Source organism: Cupressus sempervirens, chromosome 10, assembly GCF_028749045.1.
Source record: "Cupressus sempervirens isolate cs-2001-9-10 chromosome 10, ASM2874904v1, whole genome shotgun sequence".
Lineage (NCBI taxonomy): Eukaryota > Viridiplantae > Streptophyta > Pinopsida > Cupressales > Cupressaceae > Cupressus > Cupressus sempervirens.
The window spans coordinates 546,037,310-546,058,335 of NC_143127.1; positions in this window are offsets into that span (position 1 = coordinate 546,037,310).

A 21,026-nucleotide genomic window follows, 5' to 3' on the forward strand; every position below is an offset into this window, starting at 1 on the left:
GTGAGCTTTAGGTGATGCAAGATCTGATGTATGATCAGAGAAAGTGAAAATTATAGTAGTGAGAAGTATTATATGTATACCTATTCCTTTGAAGAAATGACTTGTATAAATGCATGTTAGGGTAGTGGACTCTTCTTGCATATATTATATTTGATCTACCAACTCCTAATAGGGTTGAGGCTTTTAATAGGGTATAGTCATCTAACAAGGACTCAATAGACTATATTTTACTTCGTAAACTCCTAATAGGATCAATATCCTTAACAAGATCCTTTTGCTTAGTGAATCATCTTGTGGGTATCATCTCAACTAGGATTTTGCTTTGGCCAGGATTTCCCTAGTTAAAATATAATGGTGTTATGAGTTCTCTATGTGTATGGTTATATTTACTATTCAACAATATTGGTTTACATTCATATGCAAGTTATAAAGTAATTAACAATATATAGTTACAGGCAAAAGTTTGTAGAATATTGAACCACCCCCTCCCCCTCCCCTCAATATTATCCATTTCTAAAAATTGGTATTAGAGCCTAGTTACTCTGAAGAGGCTTAACAACTTTAGTAAGATCCCTATAGATATGGAATAGTTAAAGAGAAACCATGAAGAAGCTCTTGAGCATATTGACCTTCTTATAGAAGAAAAGGACAACCTAAAACATAGATATGAAGATGCAAAAGTTTATATTGGTAAACTAAAAGACAAGATAGATGATCTAAAATCCATGAAAGAACCTACTGAGAAAAATAGTAGCAATGATGGGATAGAAAATCTAAAGAAAGAGAATGCAATTTTGAAGAATGAATTGAAAATAGGTGAACTTAAGTTAAGTCTTAAGAAACATGATAGCAAGGATGAACCTAATCTAAAATATGAGAATGTATACTTTAAACCCCAATTGAGTTAAGTAACATCTGAATTAGACTCTATTGAGATTGAGCATGTAGAATTAAAAAATTACAATATCATTGTAAAAGGAAAATTGAAACAAACAAAAATAACAATTAGAGAAACTTTATGAAAGTAGTGAGGAAATTGATGAACGGATATTTCACCAGAGACCTTCTTATGATAAGATGGGACTTGGATATCTTATTGGAGAGAAATCAACTAAGAAATTTGAAATTCAGAAAGAACTAGATCTAGTGGTTGAATCCCCTAAAGAACTAGATCCAGTAGTTGAATCCCCTAATGAATTTGATCTAAGTAAAGAAGAATCAAGCATAGTTACTAAAGTATCTAAAGAACTTGATTTTTTTGAGAAACATCTTGAATCTAAGAAAATAGAGCAAGTTGATAAAACTAAGTAAGATGAAGCACTTAAGAAAGTGAGATATGAATTCAGAGGTAGATGTTTCATATGTAATGAAGTTGGCGATATGAAAAGAGATTTCTTAGCTAAGTATTTTAAACCTATTACTAATTTATATTATTATAATTTTCATGGTTATGGACATAAAGAATGAAATTGTAAGAAACCTAAATTTGATGGTAATAATGAAAATAGTAGAATGTTTAGGAGCACTAACCCTGTAGGTAATAAAAACTTGTATGTTAGTTATGTAATAACATTGGACACACAACAAGATATTATAGAATGGACAAATGAAACTTTAGTAGGAATCCCAATTTTAGAAGGAACAACAATTTAAATGATAGGAAGAATGATAATAGCAGTGATATTAGTCAAAAAGAAGTAATCAAGGAACATGTTGATGAATTTAAGGAGCATTTGTGAAAGATAAGGATCCTAAAAGTTCTCATACAATTTTGGAGGAATAGTATTTAGATGTACCTAATAAGAGATTGAAGTCAACAATTGTTTGTGACTCATCTTATCTATATTAAGTAATTTTAGCAAAGATAGAGTGTTAGTTGGTCAGAACTAATGTTACAAAGAGAATTCAAAGTTGCACAGTTAAGAGAAGGTAAAGGACATAGAAAGAAAGCCTTGGTCAAGTGTGCAAACTAAAATACAATCTTTAGGAAGATATGAGAAAGAAAACAATTTTATAGGTAAAAAAAGATAGCTTTTGAATATGTGGTAGATATACATTTAATGCAGAGTCTAATTTGAAATAATTGAAGGATCATGAAAAAGATTGTATGTACCACTTGTTCATGCAAAGCATCTAGAGAAAATTGAAGAGTGATTTGACAGTGAATTGAAGTGTGAATAGAATTTCTTGAAGTGAAAAGTTATAAAAGTAATAAACACAATTGTTAAGGTATTTTACAGAGCTTAACTAAATTTTTAGTATACATAGTTAGAGATACAATGGCTAGATAGTTAGTTTAAGATGTAGGTGATAGGATGAGATATGTATTCAAGAAACATCCATTCATTTGTCTTATGGATGACCCATTATCTACATTTTTGTAAGTTTCACAAAATGTGCTTCATGTAGAGGATGTTAGAAGTTACATACATTGTAAAATTGAGAGCATATGAAATGAGGATATATAAAAGGATTTAGGAGTCATGTATAATAGTGACCTACCTTTGAAATTTGATTATGTACACTTGGGTGAGTTGAACTTAGTAAAGTATATGGTTTATATGGAGTTTGACAATCATGATTGGACTCAAATCATTCTAAACAGGGTACATGATGAAATGTTTTTGTTAGGTGATGTACATGTCCTAATTGATAATGACCTAATTCATAATGTCACATGATTGAGTAATGAGGGATGCAATCCCGTGAATGAGAAGAATGTAATCAAGATGGTTGAAAAAAACATATTTACTAAATTTGATGCAAGGAACAAGAAAGTTGACATAATACAAGACAAAGGTGTAAGAGTATGAAGCAAGATTTTGGGATACAAGTTTAATCATTCAAGGGTTAACTCTATACTAGCTAGATTCTTACATGTCGCATATGTGATGGAAGTTGAGGGAAGAAAAGTAAATTTTTGACAAATAATCAGATTGAAATTGTTGGACAACATTACAAAATTAAAGAAAACAAAGAATGCAATTTTTAGATTTGAGTCTTTGTTAACTCATTTGTTCTTTTATGCAACAATGAGATTCCCAAGCATGACTAACTAGGAGAGCAATGAGTGCACAATGAACTTGGTGACTCAATGCTATAGATCTAAGCTAGAAAATGTTAGAGATGGTGTCATATATAGATTTATGAAGAACTTCTAGACTAAAATGAAACAAAGGTACAAAATACCTCCTTCAATGGTAGAAAAGTATAAGGATGATATATTGTTCATGGTGGAAATAGATAACACTTATGTAGAAGTTGTGGAACCAAGGGTAAAGTTTATAGAGCCCATGGGATATGAGATGAGAAAAAGATTTATTGAAGGGTATGAACACATCATACTCCAATTTGAGAGAGACACATAGTGCCCTAGATTTGGTATCAATGATGAGAAGATGAGAAAAGTTCATTCCAAACTTGACAATAAAGAGATAAAGAAAAGTGTGGAAAAGAAGATCAATTCCATCCTTAAGTAATTAGGTATGACTCATGAAGAGTTCAATTAATTTAAGGGCATAGCACTAGAAATGAAGTCCAGTGGGTAATATGAGGTGATAGCAACAACACCCATTGATGTTGTAGCACCTTTTGAAGGTGTAACTATTACAAAGGCAAGTGCATGAGTACCATATGTTGGAAATATAAGAGAAGTAACTAAGAGGGGAGGGGTGAATCAATTACTACTAAAACAAATCCTAGATCCTTTAGATGTCAAAAAAACTATAGACTGATAAAATTTATTATTGATGATATTCGATACGCATACAAAAAAAATTGTAACTCGATAAATACAGAGTGTATATTACTTTAGTAGATATTAAGATGTTATCAATAATTTACTTGTAAGTATGAAAGAAATAACATGAACACATAAGACACTAGGATTTAATGTTGAAACCCAATTTGGGAAAAACTACCAATTGTGACTAGTTACTATTTTAAACTCTTCTGAAGTGAGCCTTGTTAGGAGCCAACCCTATTAAAGGTTAAAAAACACACTGTTAGGTGTGACCCTATTAAAGGATTTAATCACCATGTTAGGAGTGGCCTTCCAAAAGGTCTTGAAACAATTCATTGTCACCTTGTTAGAGGATTTACAAATGACTATTAGACCAACTCTATTAAGAGATTTTAGTTCACTGTTATAATGGTTAGAGAGTAACAATGAAATGACCTAATTGTGATGCAACTAAATTTTTGATTATAGATCTTTGTTTTGGTTCATTCTTTATTCTTTCTAATCAAATAACACTTTTCTACTCCACAAGGAAACTTGCTTATCCTTCAAGTTTTCTTCCTCTCTTCTTATCATTTTCATTCAACTTGCATATCACACTCTTTGAAATCACAACTTCACCTTTTACTTATACCTTCCAAATTTTCAAGTTTTCTCAAGTACAAATTAGAATAATCAATATTCATTACTTCATTTAGCTAGAATCAATAGGTAAAATAATCGAGCTTTACATGCCAAAATAAGAAAACACTTTGGTAGCCGACCCAGCTTGGTAGAAAATGATTTTGAAGTGATTTCATGTGTTAACCAATAGGAGCTTGTTTAACACTATGAACTTACAAAATCCCTTTGGTAACCAAGTTAGCTAGGTTAATACTAACTCTATTCAACTTTCCCTTTGTTAACCAAGTGAGCTTAGTTAATACTCTTTTTTGCATAACTTCCTTCGATGCCTGAGTGAGCTTGGTAGCTACTGCCTTCTATACAAAGTAAACTTAGAACACTCAGTAGGCTAGGAAAACTATATTGACTGACCAAGTGAGCTCAAAATGCATTGACTATCAACTGATGTGATATTTGTGTAACATTAAAGACAACACACAATTAATCAATTGTATCCACCAATCTCCCTCTTTGGCATTGATGACAACACGACATGTCATAGCATAATGAGATTTTGAGAACATGAATCCCTCTATTAGAAACTTTCTCCCTTTTTTATTTTATACAAAAAAATTCTCCTATAGTATTCTCCCTCTGTGAAGAAACTCCAAAATTTCTCCCTCTACAAAATTTTAGAAAAATATGATAGTAAACTTCTCCCTCTTTGACAACACATGCCAAAGACAATTCTAATTATATCAATGTACCTTGAGTACAGATTCTTCTACAATATGTCATTGTCAATATTACATCAAATGATTGATCTACAAGTTAGTTCCCATTGATACATCACTAAACTTTATTTAGTGAGTTTCAGATAAGGGAATGACACCTAGCTTACCTCTTAGATACAAAAATGCATCCTTAGGTAATGGCTTCATGAATATATCTATGATTTTTTCTTTTGTATGAACATATTCTAATATGATTTCTTTTTCCAATACTAATTCTCTTACAAAGTGATATTTTATAACAATGTGCTTTGTTTTGGAATGCATCACTAGATTTTTTGATATGTTGATTGCATTGGTGTTATCACAATACATGAGTATTGGCTCTTTCATTTCAACCTTCATTCTTGCCAACAACTATTTGAACCAAACAATGTTAGAGAAACTTATTGTAGCTACTACATATTCTACTTCTACTGTGGATTGAGATGTGTAGTTTTACTTCTTGCTTGTCCAAGATACCAGCCTTTTACCAAGAAAAAATGCTCCACCACTAGTTCTTTTTTTATCATCAAGATTTCCTATCCAATAAACATCAGTACATACTTTTAGGTCAAGGTTTCCTCTAAGTTTGTAGCATAAGCCATAGACTTTAGTAACTTTTAGATATCTCAAGATTCTTTTTATTGCCAATATGTGGTTTTCTTTGGGTTTTGCTGAGAATCTTGCTACTATCCCAACTGCTAAGGCAATATCAGGCCTCGTATGTACTACATACTATAATTTTCCAATGATTGATTTTTATAAGGTCTGATCTACTTCTTTCGAGTCATCATCTTTGGTAAGCTTAAGTCTAGTACACAAGGGGGTTCCAACTAGTTTTGAATCTTCCATTCCAAATTTCTTCAGTATCTCTTTGATATACTTAGATTGAGTGATATAGATACCATTTTTGTTCTATTGTATCTATAATCCAACAAAGAATTTTATTTCACCAAACATTGATATTTTAAATTCTTTATTTATTTGTTTTGAAAATGCTTTGCATAAGTCATCATTTCTTGTGAATAGAGTATCATCCACAAATATTTCAGCCAATGCAATCTTCTTATGTGATCCTTACTTGATGTACAAACTATTATTATAATTTGTTTTTTGAAAACCAATCTATATCAAATAGTTATGCAGTCTTTCATATGAGGCTTTAGGAGCTTGTTTAAGAACATATAGGGCTTTGTGTAATTTGCAGACCATGTCCCTTTTGTCTCGATCAACAAAACCTTCTCGTTGTTCAATGTAGACTTCCTCATCAAAAATTATATTCAAGAATGCATATTTAACATCCATCTAATATAATTTGAATCTTTTGTGAGCTGCATAAGCCAGTAAAGTCCTAATACCTTCAAATCTTGCAACAAGGGAAAAAGTTTCACTGAAATCAATACCTTCTTGAGATTAGCCTTTACATACCAATCTTACTTTGTTTCTTGACACTTTTATATCTTCATTCAGCTTATACCCATTTTGTACCAATCACATTTTTATCTTTGGGCCTAGATACAAGAGTCCAAGTTTTATTCTTTTCTATCTATTCTATTTCTTCATACATACCCTCGATCCAACTTTCATTTTCTAGTGCATCTTTAACACTTCTAGGTTCAAACTCAACAAGTAAACATGTACCTTTTAGTTTTCTTCTTGTCATTGTTTCATTTCATTTGTCTCCAATGTTTTGATTAGGTGTATGATTCCTTTTGACATATTTAGCCAATACAGGTTCTTTGACTTTTGAATGAATTGCACTGTCTTTATTTTGAATCTCAACTTCAGAATCAGGTGCTTATATTTGTGGCTTGGGTTCTTTAGACTTAGTATGCACTAACTTGGTAGCTTCTAAATGTGAATCAGGTCCTTGTGACTTGGCTTTTACTTCTTGCAACTTGGTAACTAATTTGAGATTTGGATAGCTTGGGAGATGAAGTCTCTTTTTTATCAAATGTGTTTGGCAATGTATTAGGTTCATAGCAGATAAGTCATTTGTAATCTTCTAGCTCCTTTTTGCTTTCTTCTTTAGTTTTTTCTGTAAACTCATCAATTCTCACATGTGCACTTTCTATGATTTTTTGAGTCGACAAATTCAAACATTTGTATGCTTTACTTCTATAGGAATATCCTAGAAATATACCTGAATCATCTTTTACATCAAATTTTCCTTTGCTAGATTATTTTAATATATAATATTTGCTACCAAATACTTTCAAATAACTTATATTGGGTTTGTATCCATACCATAGTTCATAAGGAGTTTTGTTTGACTCCTTCTTCAACTAAACTTGGTTCAAAGTATGAACTGCAATGATGATAGCTTCCACATTCTTCTCAATCATTAGTTTCCTTGCACAATCCATGATGGATCTATTTCTTCTTTCAGCTATTCCATTTTGCTCAGGAGTGCTAGGGGTTGATACTTGTCTTTTGATTCCTCTTTCAATGTAGAAATTGTTGAATTCATTTGAGATGAATTCACCACCTCTAACTAATCTTCAACATTTTAATCTTTTTCTAGTTTCTTTTTCTACTCTAGCCAGATACTCTTTGAATTTTCCAAAATCTTTTGATTTTTCTTACAGATACATAATAGTCATCATTCTAGAATAATCATCATAAAAAAGAATGAACATTTTTCTCCACTATAAGTTTCTATTCTAATGGGTCCACACAAATCAATATGCACAATTTCCAAGACATTTTTTAACTGATACTTTTTGCTTTTAAAATTAGTCTTTCCCATTTTACTAATTTGACAATTTTTGCATAATCCAACATTAGGTTTCTTCAAATTAGGAAGACCTCTTACTCTTCTAAGTTTGCTTATCTTGACCATATTATCAAAGTTTGCATGATATAGTCTTTTGTGGCATAACTAGCTTTCTTATACTTGAAAAATAATGCATGAACAATCACCAATATCAAGATAAAATAGGTTACCTTTTGTTTGCCTACCTGATCCAATCAGATTTCCTTAGTTATCCAATAGTCTTGCCTTGCCATTCATGAATTCTACCTTGAATCCAATGTTGTTCAGCTATGCTACACTTAGTAAATTATGTTTTAGTCCTTCAACCCAATAGGCATTGTCACATAAAAGTTCATTGGTTAATGAGATTCGACCTTTTCCTTTTATTCAATAAGGTTCATTGTTTCCAAACCTTACACTACCTCCATCATAGTGTTCAAAATGTTCAAACTTAATTTTATCTCTAGTCATCTAGTGAGAACATTTACTATCTATGATCCATGTGTCATTTTTACTAACATGAGAGACAAGTGCCATCTTATATCCTTCATCATCAAATTCATCTTTTACAATAATGTAAACTATTTCATCTTCACTATTATTAGAATCACTAGCCATGAAACAAGTTTTCTTGCCTTTATCTTTATAGCATTTGTGACCTTTGAATTCCTTCTTGCCTTTGTACTTGTGGCTTTTCTTGTCTTCCTTGCCTTCATTTTTTAGACACCTAGCAGTAATATAACCAATTTCAATGCAAAAAAAATAGATTAGAGGGCTTTTACCTTTGTACTTTCCTCTGCTCTTGGAATATTTCCTTGCAAGTAGAGCTTCAACAATTTCAAGATTACTATGAAAAAATTCTTTATTTTCTTCCTCACTTTTTGATTGATTATCTATTATTTTCTTGTCTTTTTCTTTGATTGAGAGTTTAGCTTCAAATTTAGACTCAATATTCTTGGAAGCAAGAACATAGTTATCAAAGTTAGTTCAAAAGCTATCAATCTTCCTACTAAGGCATCCAAGCCTATCTTGTTATTTGGATCACATCTCTTTTCTTGAATAGTAGACACTCTGATTGCATATATGGAAAGCAAAGTTCTAAGAATTTTTCTTATAATAGTTTCTTCTTTGATTTCTCCTATAGATGATCTAATTGCACTAACATTGGCCTTGATTCTTTCCACATATTTTGTAACATTTTCATCTTCTCTCATCCTTATTTGATCAAATTGTCCTCTAAGGCTTTCTCCTTTGGCTCTTCTTAAATTTTCATCTCCTCCATAGATTTCTTTTAGTTTGTTCCACATATCAAAAGTATTTTTACAGTATTTGACCTCATCAAATTTAGCATAACTGAGAGCAAATGCAATATCAATCATCATGATGTTATGGTTCTTCTTCTCAACAATATTTTCAACTGATAATGTTCTAGTGGGATTTTTATATTCTTCATCAAGATATTTGCATCTTGAATCATTGATGGTAGCTAGATGAAGCCTCATAAGTCCTTACCATGCTGCAAAGTTGTCTCTGTTCAGATTTGGAATCTCTCTCTTGTAAGACATCCTGATCTTTAGCTTAGGTCATTGAAACCTTCTCTGCAAGCACCAAAAGCTCTAATACCACTTGTTGAAAATATAGGAGAAGTAATTAAGAGGGGAGGGGTGAATTAGTTACTACTAAAATAAATCTTAGATCTCTTAGATGTCAAATAAAATCTAGACTAATAAAACTAATTACTGCTGATACTCGATAATCATATAGAAATTGTTGTAACTTGATAAATACATAGTGTATATTACTTTAGTAGATCTTAATATGTTATCAACAATTTACTTGAAAGTATGAAAGAAATAACATGAACACATAAGACACTAGGATTTAATGTGGAAACTCAATTTGAGAAAAGCCACCAATTGTAACTAGTTACTATTTTTCACTCTTCTAAATTAAGCCCTATTAGGAGCCAACCCTATTAAAAGTTACAAAATACACTATTAGGAATGACCCTGTTAAAGAATTTAATCACCTTGTTACGAGTGGCCTTGCAAAATGTCTTTAAACAATTCAATGGAATTGCCACCTTGTTAGAGGATTTACAAATGGCTATTAAACCAACTCTATTAAAAGATTTTATTTCACTACTACAATGGTTAGAGAGTAATAATGAAATGACCTAATTGTGATGTAACTAAATTGCTAATTACAAATCTCTATTATGGTTCATACTTGATCATTTTTTATCAAATAACACTTTTTTTCTCCACAAGGATACCTACTTATCCTTCACGTTCACTTCCTCTCTTCTTATCTTTTTCATTGAACTTGCATATCACACTCTTTGAAATCACAACTTGACTTTTTACTTGTACCTTCCAAACTATCAAGTCAGCTCAAACACAAATTAGAATAACCAATATTCATCACCTTAGTTGGCTAGAATCAATAGGTAAAATAATTGAGCTTTACATTCCAATATAAGAAAATCCTTTGGTAGCTGACCCAGCTTGGTAGAAACTAATTCAAAGTGATTTGCTATGTTAAAAAATAGGAGCTTGGCTAACAATGAAAACTTACAAAATCCATTTGGTAACCAAGTTAACTTAGTTAATACTAACTCTATTCAACTTTTCCTTTGTTAACCAAGTGAGCTTAGTTAACACTCTCTTCTACATAAATTCCTTTGTTTCCTGAAGTGAGCTCAATAGATTTTACCTTCTATATAGAATGAACTTAGGAATGCTTGATAGACTAGAAAATTTTTCTTCACTAACCAAGTGAGCTCGGCATGCACTAACTATCAACTGATATGACATTTATGTAACATCAAAGACAACACACAATTAATCAATTGTATCCAAAAATCTCACTCTTTGACATTGATGGAAACACAACATGTCATAGCATAATGAAATTTTCAGAACAAGGGTCCCTATCAAAAAATTTCTCCCTCTTTGATTTTATATAGAAAACTTCTCCTATAATATTCTCCCTCTGTGAAGGAACTGCTTAATTTCTCCCTCTACAAAATTTCAAAAAAATATGACAGTAAACTTCTCCCTCTTTGACAACACTTGCCAAAGATGATTCTGATTAGTATCAATGTACCTTGAGTACAAATTCATCTACAATATGTCCTTTTTAATACTACATTGACTGATTGATCTTCAACTTAGTTCATGTTGATGCATCACTAAACTTTATTTAGTGAGCTTCAAATAGGGGAATGACCCCTAGCTTACCTCTTAGATACAAAAATGCATCCTTAGCTAATGGCTTTGTAAATATATCTAATTTTTTTTCTTTTGTATGCACATATTCCAATATGATTTCTTTGTCTTGTACTAATTCTCTTACAAAGTAATATTTTATAGCAATGTGCTTTGTCTTGGAATGCATCACTAGATTATTTGATATGTTGATTGTACTGGTATTACCACAATACATGACTATTGACTCTTTGATTTCAACCTTCATTCCTTCCAAAAATTGTTTGAACCAAACAATGTTAGAGAAATTTATTACTATTGCTACATATTTTTCTTCTACTATGGATTGAGATATGTATTTTTGCTTCTAGCTTGTCCAAGATACTAGCATTTTACCAAGAAAAAATGCTCTACCACTAGTGCCTTTTCTATCATCAAGATTTCCTATCTAATCAACATTATTAAATACTTTTCGGTCAAGTTTGCCTCCAAGTTAGTACCATAATCCATAGTCTTCAGTATCTTTTAGATATCTTAAGATTCTTTTTATTGCCATCATGTGGTTTTCTCTGGGTTTTGCTGAGCATCTTGCTACTATCCCAACTGCTAAGGCGATATTAGGCCTTGTATGTACTACATACTATAATTTCCCAATCATTGATCTGTATAAGGTTTGATCTACTTCTTTGGAGTCATCATCTTTGGTAAGCTTAAGTCCAGTACATATGGGGGTTACAACTTCTTTTGAATCTTCCATTCCAAATTTCTTGAGTATCTTTTTGATATACTTAGATTGAGTGATATATATACCATTTTTTTTTTTTGTTGTATCTATAATCCAACAAAGAATTTTATTTCACCAAACATGGACATTTCAAATTCTTTATTCATTTGTTTTGAAAATACTTTGCAGAAGTCATCATTTCTTGTGAATAGAGTATCATCCACAAATATTTCTACCAACATCATCTTATTATTTGGTCCTTCCTTGATGTATAAACTACTATTATCATTTTCTCTTTAAAAACCAATCTATATCAAATAGTTATGTAGTCTCTCATGCCAAGCTCTAGAAGCTTTTTTAAGACCATATAGGGCTTTGTGTAATTTGCAGACCATGTCCCTTTTGTCTGGATCAACAAAACCTTCTGGTTGTACAATGTAGACTTTGTCATGAAAAATTCCATTCAAGAATGCAAATTTAAAATCCATCTGATATACTTTAAATCCTCTATTAGCTGCATAAGCTGGTAAAGTTCTAATTCCTTCTAATATTTCAATAGGGGAAAAATTTTCACCGTAATCAATACCTTCTTCTTGAGAATAGCCTTTACATACCAATCTTGTTTTTTTTCCTTGACACTTTTCCATCTTCATTTAGCTTATTTATGAATACCCATTTTATACAAATTACATTTTTATCTTTGGACCTAGGTACAAGAGTCCAAGTTTTATTTTTTTCTATCTATTCTATTTCTTCATTCATAGCCTCAATCTAACTTTCATTTTCTAGTGCATCTTTAACACTTCTAGGTTGAAATTCAGCAAGTAAACATGTACCTTTTAGTTTGCTTCTTGTCATTGTTCCATCTGATTTGTCTCCAGTGATCTGATCAAGTGCATTATACCTTTTGACATATTTAGCCAATACAAGTTCTTTGACTTTTGAATGAATTTTATTGTCTTCATTTTAAGTCTCAACTTTAGACTCGGGTCCCACTTTCTATGGTTGAGGTTCTTCAGACTCAGTATGCACTAACTCGATAGCTTCTAAATGTGACTCAAGTCCTTGTGACTTGGTTTGCACTTCATGCAAATTGGTAACTAATGGAGATTTGGATAGCTTCAGAGATGAAGCCTCTTTTTTGTCAAACGTGTTTGTTAATGTATCACATTCATAGTAGACAAATCTTTTGTAATCTTCTGGCTCCTTTTTGCTTTCTCCTTTAGTCTTTTCTATAAACTCATCAATTCTCACAAGTGCACTTTCTATGATTTTGTGAGTGGACAAATTTAGACATTTGTATTCTTTACTTCTACAAGAATATCCTAGAGATATACCTTCATCACCTTTTACTTCAAATTTTCCTTTTCTAGATTCTTTCAATATATAACATTTTCTACCAAATACTTTCAAATAACTTACATTGGGTTTGTATCCATACCATATTTCATAGGGAGTTTTGTTTGAGTCCAACTAAACTCAGCTCAAAGTATGAACTGTAGTGCTGATAGCTTCCTTCTATTATTTGATAGCAACATTCTTCTCAATCATTACTGTCCTTGCAAAATCCATGATGGATCTATTTCTTCTTTCATCCATTCCATTCTACTCAAGAGTACTAGGGGCTAATACTTGTCTTTTGATTCCTCTTTCAATGCAAAAATTATTGAATTCATTTGAGATGAATTCACCACCTCTATCTGATCTTAAGCATTTTAATCTTTTTCTAGTTTCTTTTTCTACTCTAGCAAGGTACTATTTGAATTTCAGAAAAGCTTTTGATTTTTCTTTTAGATACATAATAGTCATCATTCTAGAATGATCATCAATAAAAAGAATGAAATTTTTCTCCACTATAAGTTTCTATTCCAATGAGTCCACACAAATCAATATGCATAATTGCCAAGACATCTTCTAACTGATAGTTTTTGCTTTTAAAACTAGTCTTTTCCATTTTACCAATTTGGCAATTTTTGCATAATTCAACATCAAGTTTCTTCAAATTAGTAAGACCTCTTACTCTTTTGAGTTTTCTTATCTTGGCCATATTATCAAAGTTTACATGACATAGTCTTTTGTGCCATAGCTAGCTTTCTTCTACTTGAGCAATAAACTATGAACAATCACCAAGATCAAGATAAAATAAGTTACCTTTTGTTTGCCTGCTTGATCCAATCAGATTTCCTTTGTTATCTAGTAGTCTTTCTTAGCCATTCATGAATTTTACCTTGTATCCAATGTTGTTCAGCTGTGCCACACTCAATAAATTATGTTTTAGTCCTTCAACACAATTGACATTGTCACATACAAGTTCATTGGTTAATGAGATTTGACCTTTTCCTTTAATGCAACAAGGTTCATTGTTTCCAAACTTTACACTACCTCCATCATAGTGTTCAAAATGTTCAAACTTAGTTTTATCTCTAGTCATATGGTGAGAACATTCGCTATCTATAATCCATGTGTCATTTTTACTAACATGAGAGGCAAGTGTCGTCTTATCTCCTTCATCATCATATTCATCTTTTATAGTAGTATACACTATTTCATCTTAACTATTATCAGAATCTTTAGCCATGAAACAAGTTTTATTACCTTTGTCTTTGTAGGATTTTTAATGTTTGAATTCTTTCATGCCTTTTTACTTATGGCTTTTCTCCTCTTCCTTGCCTTCTTTGTTTGGACACCTAGTAGCAATATGACCAATTTCTTCACAAGAAAAATAGATTAGAGGGATTTTACCTTTGCACTTTCCTTTGCTTCTAAAATATTTCTTTACAAGTAGAGCTTCAACAATTTAAGATCACTATCAGAACTTTCTTCAGTTTCTTCCTTACTTTATGATTGATTATCTATTATTTTCTTGCCTTTTTCTTTGAGTGAGAGTTTAGCTTCAAATATAGATTCAATAGTCTTGGAAGTAGGAACATAGTTGTCAAAGTTGTCTAGTTCAAAAGCTGTCAATCTTCCTACTAAGGCATCCAAGCCTATCTTGTTATTTGGATCACATCTATTTTCTTGAATAGTAGACACTCTGATTGCATAGATGGGAAACAAAGTTTTGAGAATCTTACTTACAACAGTTTCTTCTTTGATTTCTCCTCCAGATGTTTTGATTGCACTAACATTGGCCTTGATTCTTTCCACATATTTTGCAACATTTTCTTCTTCTCTCATCCTTATTTGATCAAATTGTCCTCCAAGGCTTTCTACTTTGGCTCTTCTTACATTGTCATCTCCTCCATAAATTTCACTCATTTTGTTCCACATATCAAAAGTAGTTTTACAATCATTGACCTCATCAAATTCAACATAATTGAGAGTAGATGCAATATCAATCATCATAATGTTATGGTTCTTCTTCTTAGCAATATCTTCAACTAACAATTTTCTAGTTGGAGTTTTATATTCTTCATCAAGATATTTGCATCATAAATCACTGATGGTGGCCAAATGAAGTCTCATAAGTCCTTGCCATGCTGCAAAGTTGTCTCTATTTAGCTTTGGAATCTCTCTCTTGTAAGACATCCTAATCTTTAGCTTAGGTCATTCAAACTTTCTCTACAAGAACAAAATGTTCTAATACCAATTATTGGAAATATAAGAGGAGTAACTAAGAGGGGAGGGGTGAATTAGTTACTACTAAAATAAATCCTATATCCCTTAGATGTCAAATAAAATACAGACCAATAAAACTAAGTACTACTGATACTCAGTAAGCATATAAAAATTGTTGTAACTTGGTAAATGTAGAGTGTATACTACTTAAGAAGATCTTAAAATGTTATCAATAATTTACTTGCAAGCATGAAAGAAATAACATGAACACATAAGACACCATAATTTAATGTGGAAACCCAATTTGGGAAAAACCACCAATTGTAACTAGTCATTGTTTTTCACTCTTTTGAAGTGAGCCCTATTAGGAGCCAACCCTATTAAAGGTTACAAAACACACTATTAGGTGTGACCCTATTAAAAGATTCACCCTATTAAGAGTGACCTTGCAAAAGGTCTTAAAACAATTCAATGGAATTGCCACTTTGTTAGAGGATTTATAAATGGCTGCTAAACCAACTCTTTTAAGAGATTTTAGTTCACTGCTACAATGATTAGAGAGTAACACTGAAATGATTTAATTTTGATACAACTAAATTGCTGATTACAAATCTCTATTTTGGTTCATACTTGATTCTTTCTAATTGAATAACACTTTTTTGCTCCACAAGAATACCTACTTATCCTTCAAGTTCACTTCCTCTCTTCTTATCTTTTTTATTTAACTTGCATATTACACTCTTTATAATAACAACTTGACCTTTTACTTATACCTTGTAGATCATCAAGTTGGCTTAAATAAAAATTATAATAATTGTTATTCACCACCTAGGTTGACTAGAATAAATAAGTAAAATAATTGAGCTTTACAGGCCAAAATAAGAAAATCCTTTGGTAGCTAACCCAACTCAATAGAAACTAATTCTGAAGTGATTTCTTGTATTAACCAACAAGAGCTTGGTTAACATTGTGAACTTACAAAATCCCTTTGGTAACTGAGTTAACTCAATTAATACTTGCTCTGTTCAACTTTCCCTTCATTAATCGAGTGAGTCTATTAACACTCTTTTCTACTTAACTTCCTTCGATGCCCAACTGAGCTTAGTAGATACTGCCTTCTATATAGAGTAAACTTAGGAATGCTTGGTAGACTAGGAAAACTATCTTCACTAACCAAGTGATCTTAGCATGCATTGACTGTCAATTGATATGACATTTTTGTAACATCAAAGACAACACACAATTAATCAATTGTATCCAATGCCATATGCACTAGTTGCACAAGTGTAACTATTAAGAGCACAAAGGCAATAAGAGGAAGACGCACCTGTTGTACAAAGAAAATAAAAAAGATTGGTGAAGGTGAAGCAAGAACCTACATCATCATCTATGAAAAGGGTTAAACAAACCACCAATGGATCAAGCAAAGAGAAGGAAAACAATGCAAGTCAATGATTTTGAAGAATCTAAGGATGAAACTAAAGAAAAACCTGTAGAGCAAGTCACACAAGAAGGTAGGACACTAGCAAGAAAGAAAAATGGAAGCCTAAGGTAGAGAATCTTAACATGCAAATTATTAATAGTGACAATTTTGTACAATTAAATAAGTATTATGGTTTGTACAACAATATGGATAGCATGCAATTAGAAAATGCCAATGTAAGCAATATGATCATGAGGTACAAGAGGTTTAAGAATATTCAGAATAAGATACCAAAAGACCTATTGAATAGGTTAATAAATACAAAGAAAAGAGTGTTGGAGGATGACACCAATTTGAGAATAACAATGATAAAAAAATTGTGTTAAGTTGACTCTAAGAACTTAGATAGAGTTTGAAGGGTATTGAGCTCTTGTTGAGAAACAAAAGAAGATAAATTCTTCTAATGGGAGGCAACTATGAGGATGTAAGAAAGGAAACAAAGGAGGCCATTTAAAAATGCATGATCTCAGTGCCTATAGTGAGTGCATATACTAAACCTAATAGCCCAATTTATATACAAGAAAGAAAACCTTCTAGCGATGAGGAAGAAGTAGATGAGACACAACAAGCACTCTCTCCACTACACATTGTTATGGGTACTAACTCTATATAAGTAGATAGTATGCACATAACTATGGATACAAAGGAGAATCCTTTTGTAACCTATGGACCGACTATTGTTAGCAATATCATAGCATATTCTATCTTTGATGATGAAGAGGAGGAAGAGGAAAAGAAGATATAGACTAAGGAGATGAAGAAAGAAGAGATAAAGAGGAGAGCAAAAGAAAAGAGAAAGGAAGAGAAGAATCAAGAAGAAGAGAAGAGGAAAGTAACAAAGAGGATAGAAGAGAAAAAGAGGATGGAAGAGGCAAAGAAAAAACAAGAAGAAGGGAAAAAAGAGAGCAAGAAGAAGAAGAAAACAAAAGGAAGCAAGAGGAATAGGAAATGAAGAAGAAAGAGGAAGAAGAAAGGATGAAGGAAGAAGAAGAACAAAGGAAGAAAGAAAAAGAAGATTCCAAGAAAGAAGAAGAGAGATTAGAGGAAGAGAAGAAGATTTTAGAATAAAAAGAAGTTGTACTCATTCTAGTTGTAACTCCAACAATAGTAGTAGCAATAGTAACATCTAACAATGATGATGAATAAAAGGGACTAATGAGTTATTTTAGAAAATTGCTCCAAAAGAAAAATTTAGTAAAAGTCTTTGTAGAAGACACTAACTGAAGTCTTGGATAGAATACAAAAGATAATTACCATAACTCTAGCTAATCTAGACTTGTAGTTAAGGGCCAAGGAATTGGTGAAGACCTTTGATATGGAATTCAAAACATTACTAGAGGTAGCTTCAGCACAAACACAAAACAAGCATGACGCAAAAATGTTTGACACCATGTGCATAAATATGAGAAATGACTTAAAAGTTCTTGATATATGAATCAATGAACTAAGGGAACATATTGATGAAGGGAAGAAGTTGTCTAGATAGTGGGCACTATCATAAAAATACCTATCAGACTTTGAGAGTTTGATAAAGGGTTAGATGAGTGCTCTTTTCTCACTCATTACAAAGTTACAACTCACTAAGACCAGTATTGAAGACTGTGGAACAAAAGTGGAGAAGATTGATGATGTGATCAGAAGGTTGGAGACTAATAAAGAAAAGGTAATAAAAAATTATCTACTCTTAGAGAAATCCTATCCCCAAAGTGTTAGAAGCATGACTTCTAATGATATTATTATGAGGGAGTATTGTAGAAACATGATTAGATCATTATCATCATGATATGTTACATTCATGACTGTGTTTGTCATTAATGTCAACATGGTAGTTTTTTTGTGGTATTTGACATAAGAATAGTGGTAAAGATCAACTTGGTAGAGATAGATCATTGAGTACTTTTAATAGAAAGGTTAATGGGAGATTATACTATGTATCTAGTATATGTAGCTAACCTTGAAGGCATAAGATATTAAGTCTAGAAGAAGTCATGCAAGTTTCAGTGAAGACTATTCTAAGATAGAATTTACAGAGACATGATCTAGTAAACTTGTTATATCTCTTAGAGGAGTTGTTATTCTGAGAATCCAAAGTTAAAGATGTAAAGAAGACATGTTGGTGATGAGGTGGACAAGCTCACTTATCATAATTTTACATGTATGGTGTTGGCCTAGTTTTTCACCTTTTATGTTTTGCTCTTCCTTGTAGTGAAAAACATTAGGTTAGAGTTTTAAAAATACTATGATATTTGATTAAAACCTTAGATGAAATTTGTTTGAATCCATAAGCCCTTTTTTTGGCTTTCCCTAACCCTAAAGACTGGTTAAAAGTAATATTTTAAATAAAATTGTATAGGATACTCTTATATTAGGTTTTCATTTTCAAAAATTATTTTATTATTTTTTCTAAAGTAAACCTTTTCATTATACTCAATGTCATAACCATGGTTATTTTATTGAGCATTTTGACAAAATATCTTAATTGGGATGGGTTTTTTGGGCTAGCCATTGATCTATCCAAGATCAATGGTGGTTGCATGCCTACATGATGAATCTATTCGACGTTTATGTGAAGCAAGAAAGTGCCTTGGTGCCATGTAGCACTTAGTGACATTGGGTCTTAATTATGCCACAAAGACTGGAGCTTGTTAGTACGTTGTCAGAACCTTTTTAAGAACTATCAGTAAAATTTAGTGCACATTGTATTCTCTAGCAATATAATTGGTTGAGCTAAGTAGTGGGGTTACTTTTGATGCCATATCATTTAAGTTGTTGATCTTTGGAAGATCAACAGTTGGTGTATTACCACTTTGTCAAGATGAGAAGTTTTTAACCAAAGTGGGGAAGCACCTTGGAGACACATGTCCATAATGACATCACAAAGGATGTTTCATACAATTTAGAGGACAAAAGTTATGTATGCCATTATTCTTGAGAAGATTAACAGGTAACGCTTGGCCACTATAAGAAAATGAAAAAGGTTTATATAATGTAGGCAAGTGCCTACAACACATGTGGCATATGATGATGTCATGGGCCTGCAATTTTTTAAAGGTAATAATGCAATATGCATAGTTAGCACTTGTCATACATGCTGGAGAAAAGGAATGCTTTTATTGGTTAAGTTTTTCTAACTAGATCCAAGAAAGCATGATTTTCAAACACCAATAATCTTGAAAAGATCAATGATCAAAACATTCCTATAATATGAAATTGGAGGATCTTTAACCAAAGTAGGGAAGTGCCCACACGCCATATGACAAAGTGGGACCTGTCATAAAGAAGACTATTGAGTCATGCAAGGGTGGAAAAGTGTGATGAAATGGAATGTAGTAATTGGTAAAGCAATACATGTACTTGACAGGATGGAGATGAATGTACTAGTGGGGCCACATTTTTAAAGCCTTAATTGTAAAGTCATAGTGATCTTTCATGATCATTGATCTTTGGAAGATCAATGATCAATGCTTCACCACTTTATGAAAATGATTGAACTTTAGTTAAATTGGGGAAGCACTTACTTGACGCATGGAAAGTTTTCAAAGGTTTTAACATAACTTTTCTAAAATTAAAATAGGTTGTCTGATGTTTTATGATTGATGGAGGAAATTTAAATTCAAGGTGTGGCATGAAAATTAACTATTAGAAGCATTAATTCTATTCAATGCCACTTCATGTGACCTTAATGCTATAGTATAATTTGGAATTTACCATTTTTTGAAATAGAAGATCAAAAAATTATCAGAGCGCAAGTGTTTCTAGAGCTAGGGTAAGAATTTTTTTAGGGCTTTTAGAAAATTACAGAGTAATTCACAGAGTAAAATAAGCAAGAAAAAGGTAGGTAAGTGGTCTGAAACTTCTAAATATTGAAAAAATGTAATTGTGCTAGGGTAAGTTGAGAAAATGCCTCCTCATAAGGATTTTTTTGGCAAGGTAGATTACCTAAAAGGAGTAGTCCATGATTATTTTCTAGAACAAATGCCTCCATCGATAAATGAATTAAATAAGGGTAGATAATTCATTCCCAAAAATGCTAAGTTGTTAGTTAGTGAAGGTTTTTATGATAATGCAAATTACTTGAGGGATGCATAGGTTTTTGTGGGAGGATTAAAAAAATTTAAGAAGTGGTTTGTAGAATGAAATTTGGATACTCCAATGAGTAATGTTTGGAAATTTGATATAGGC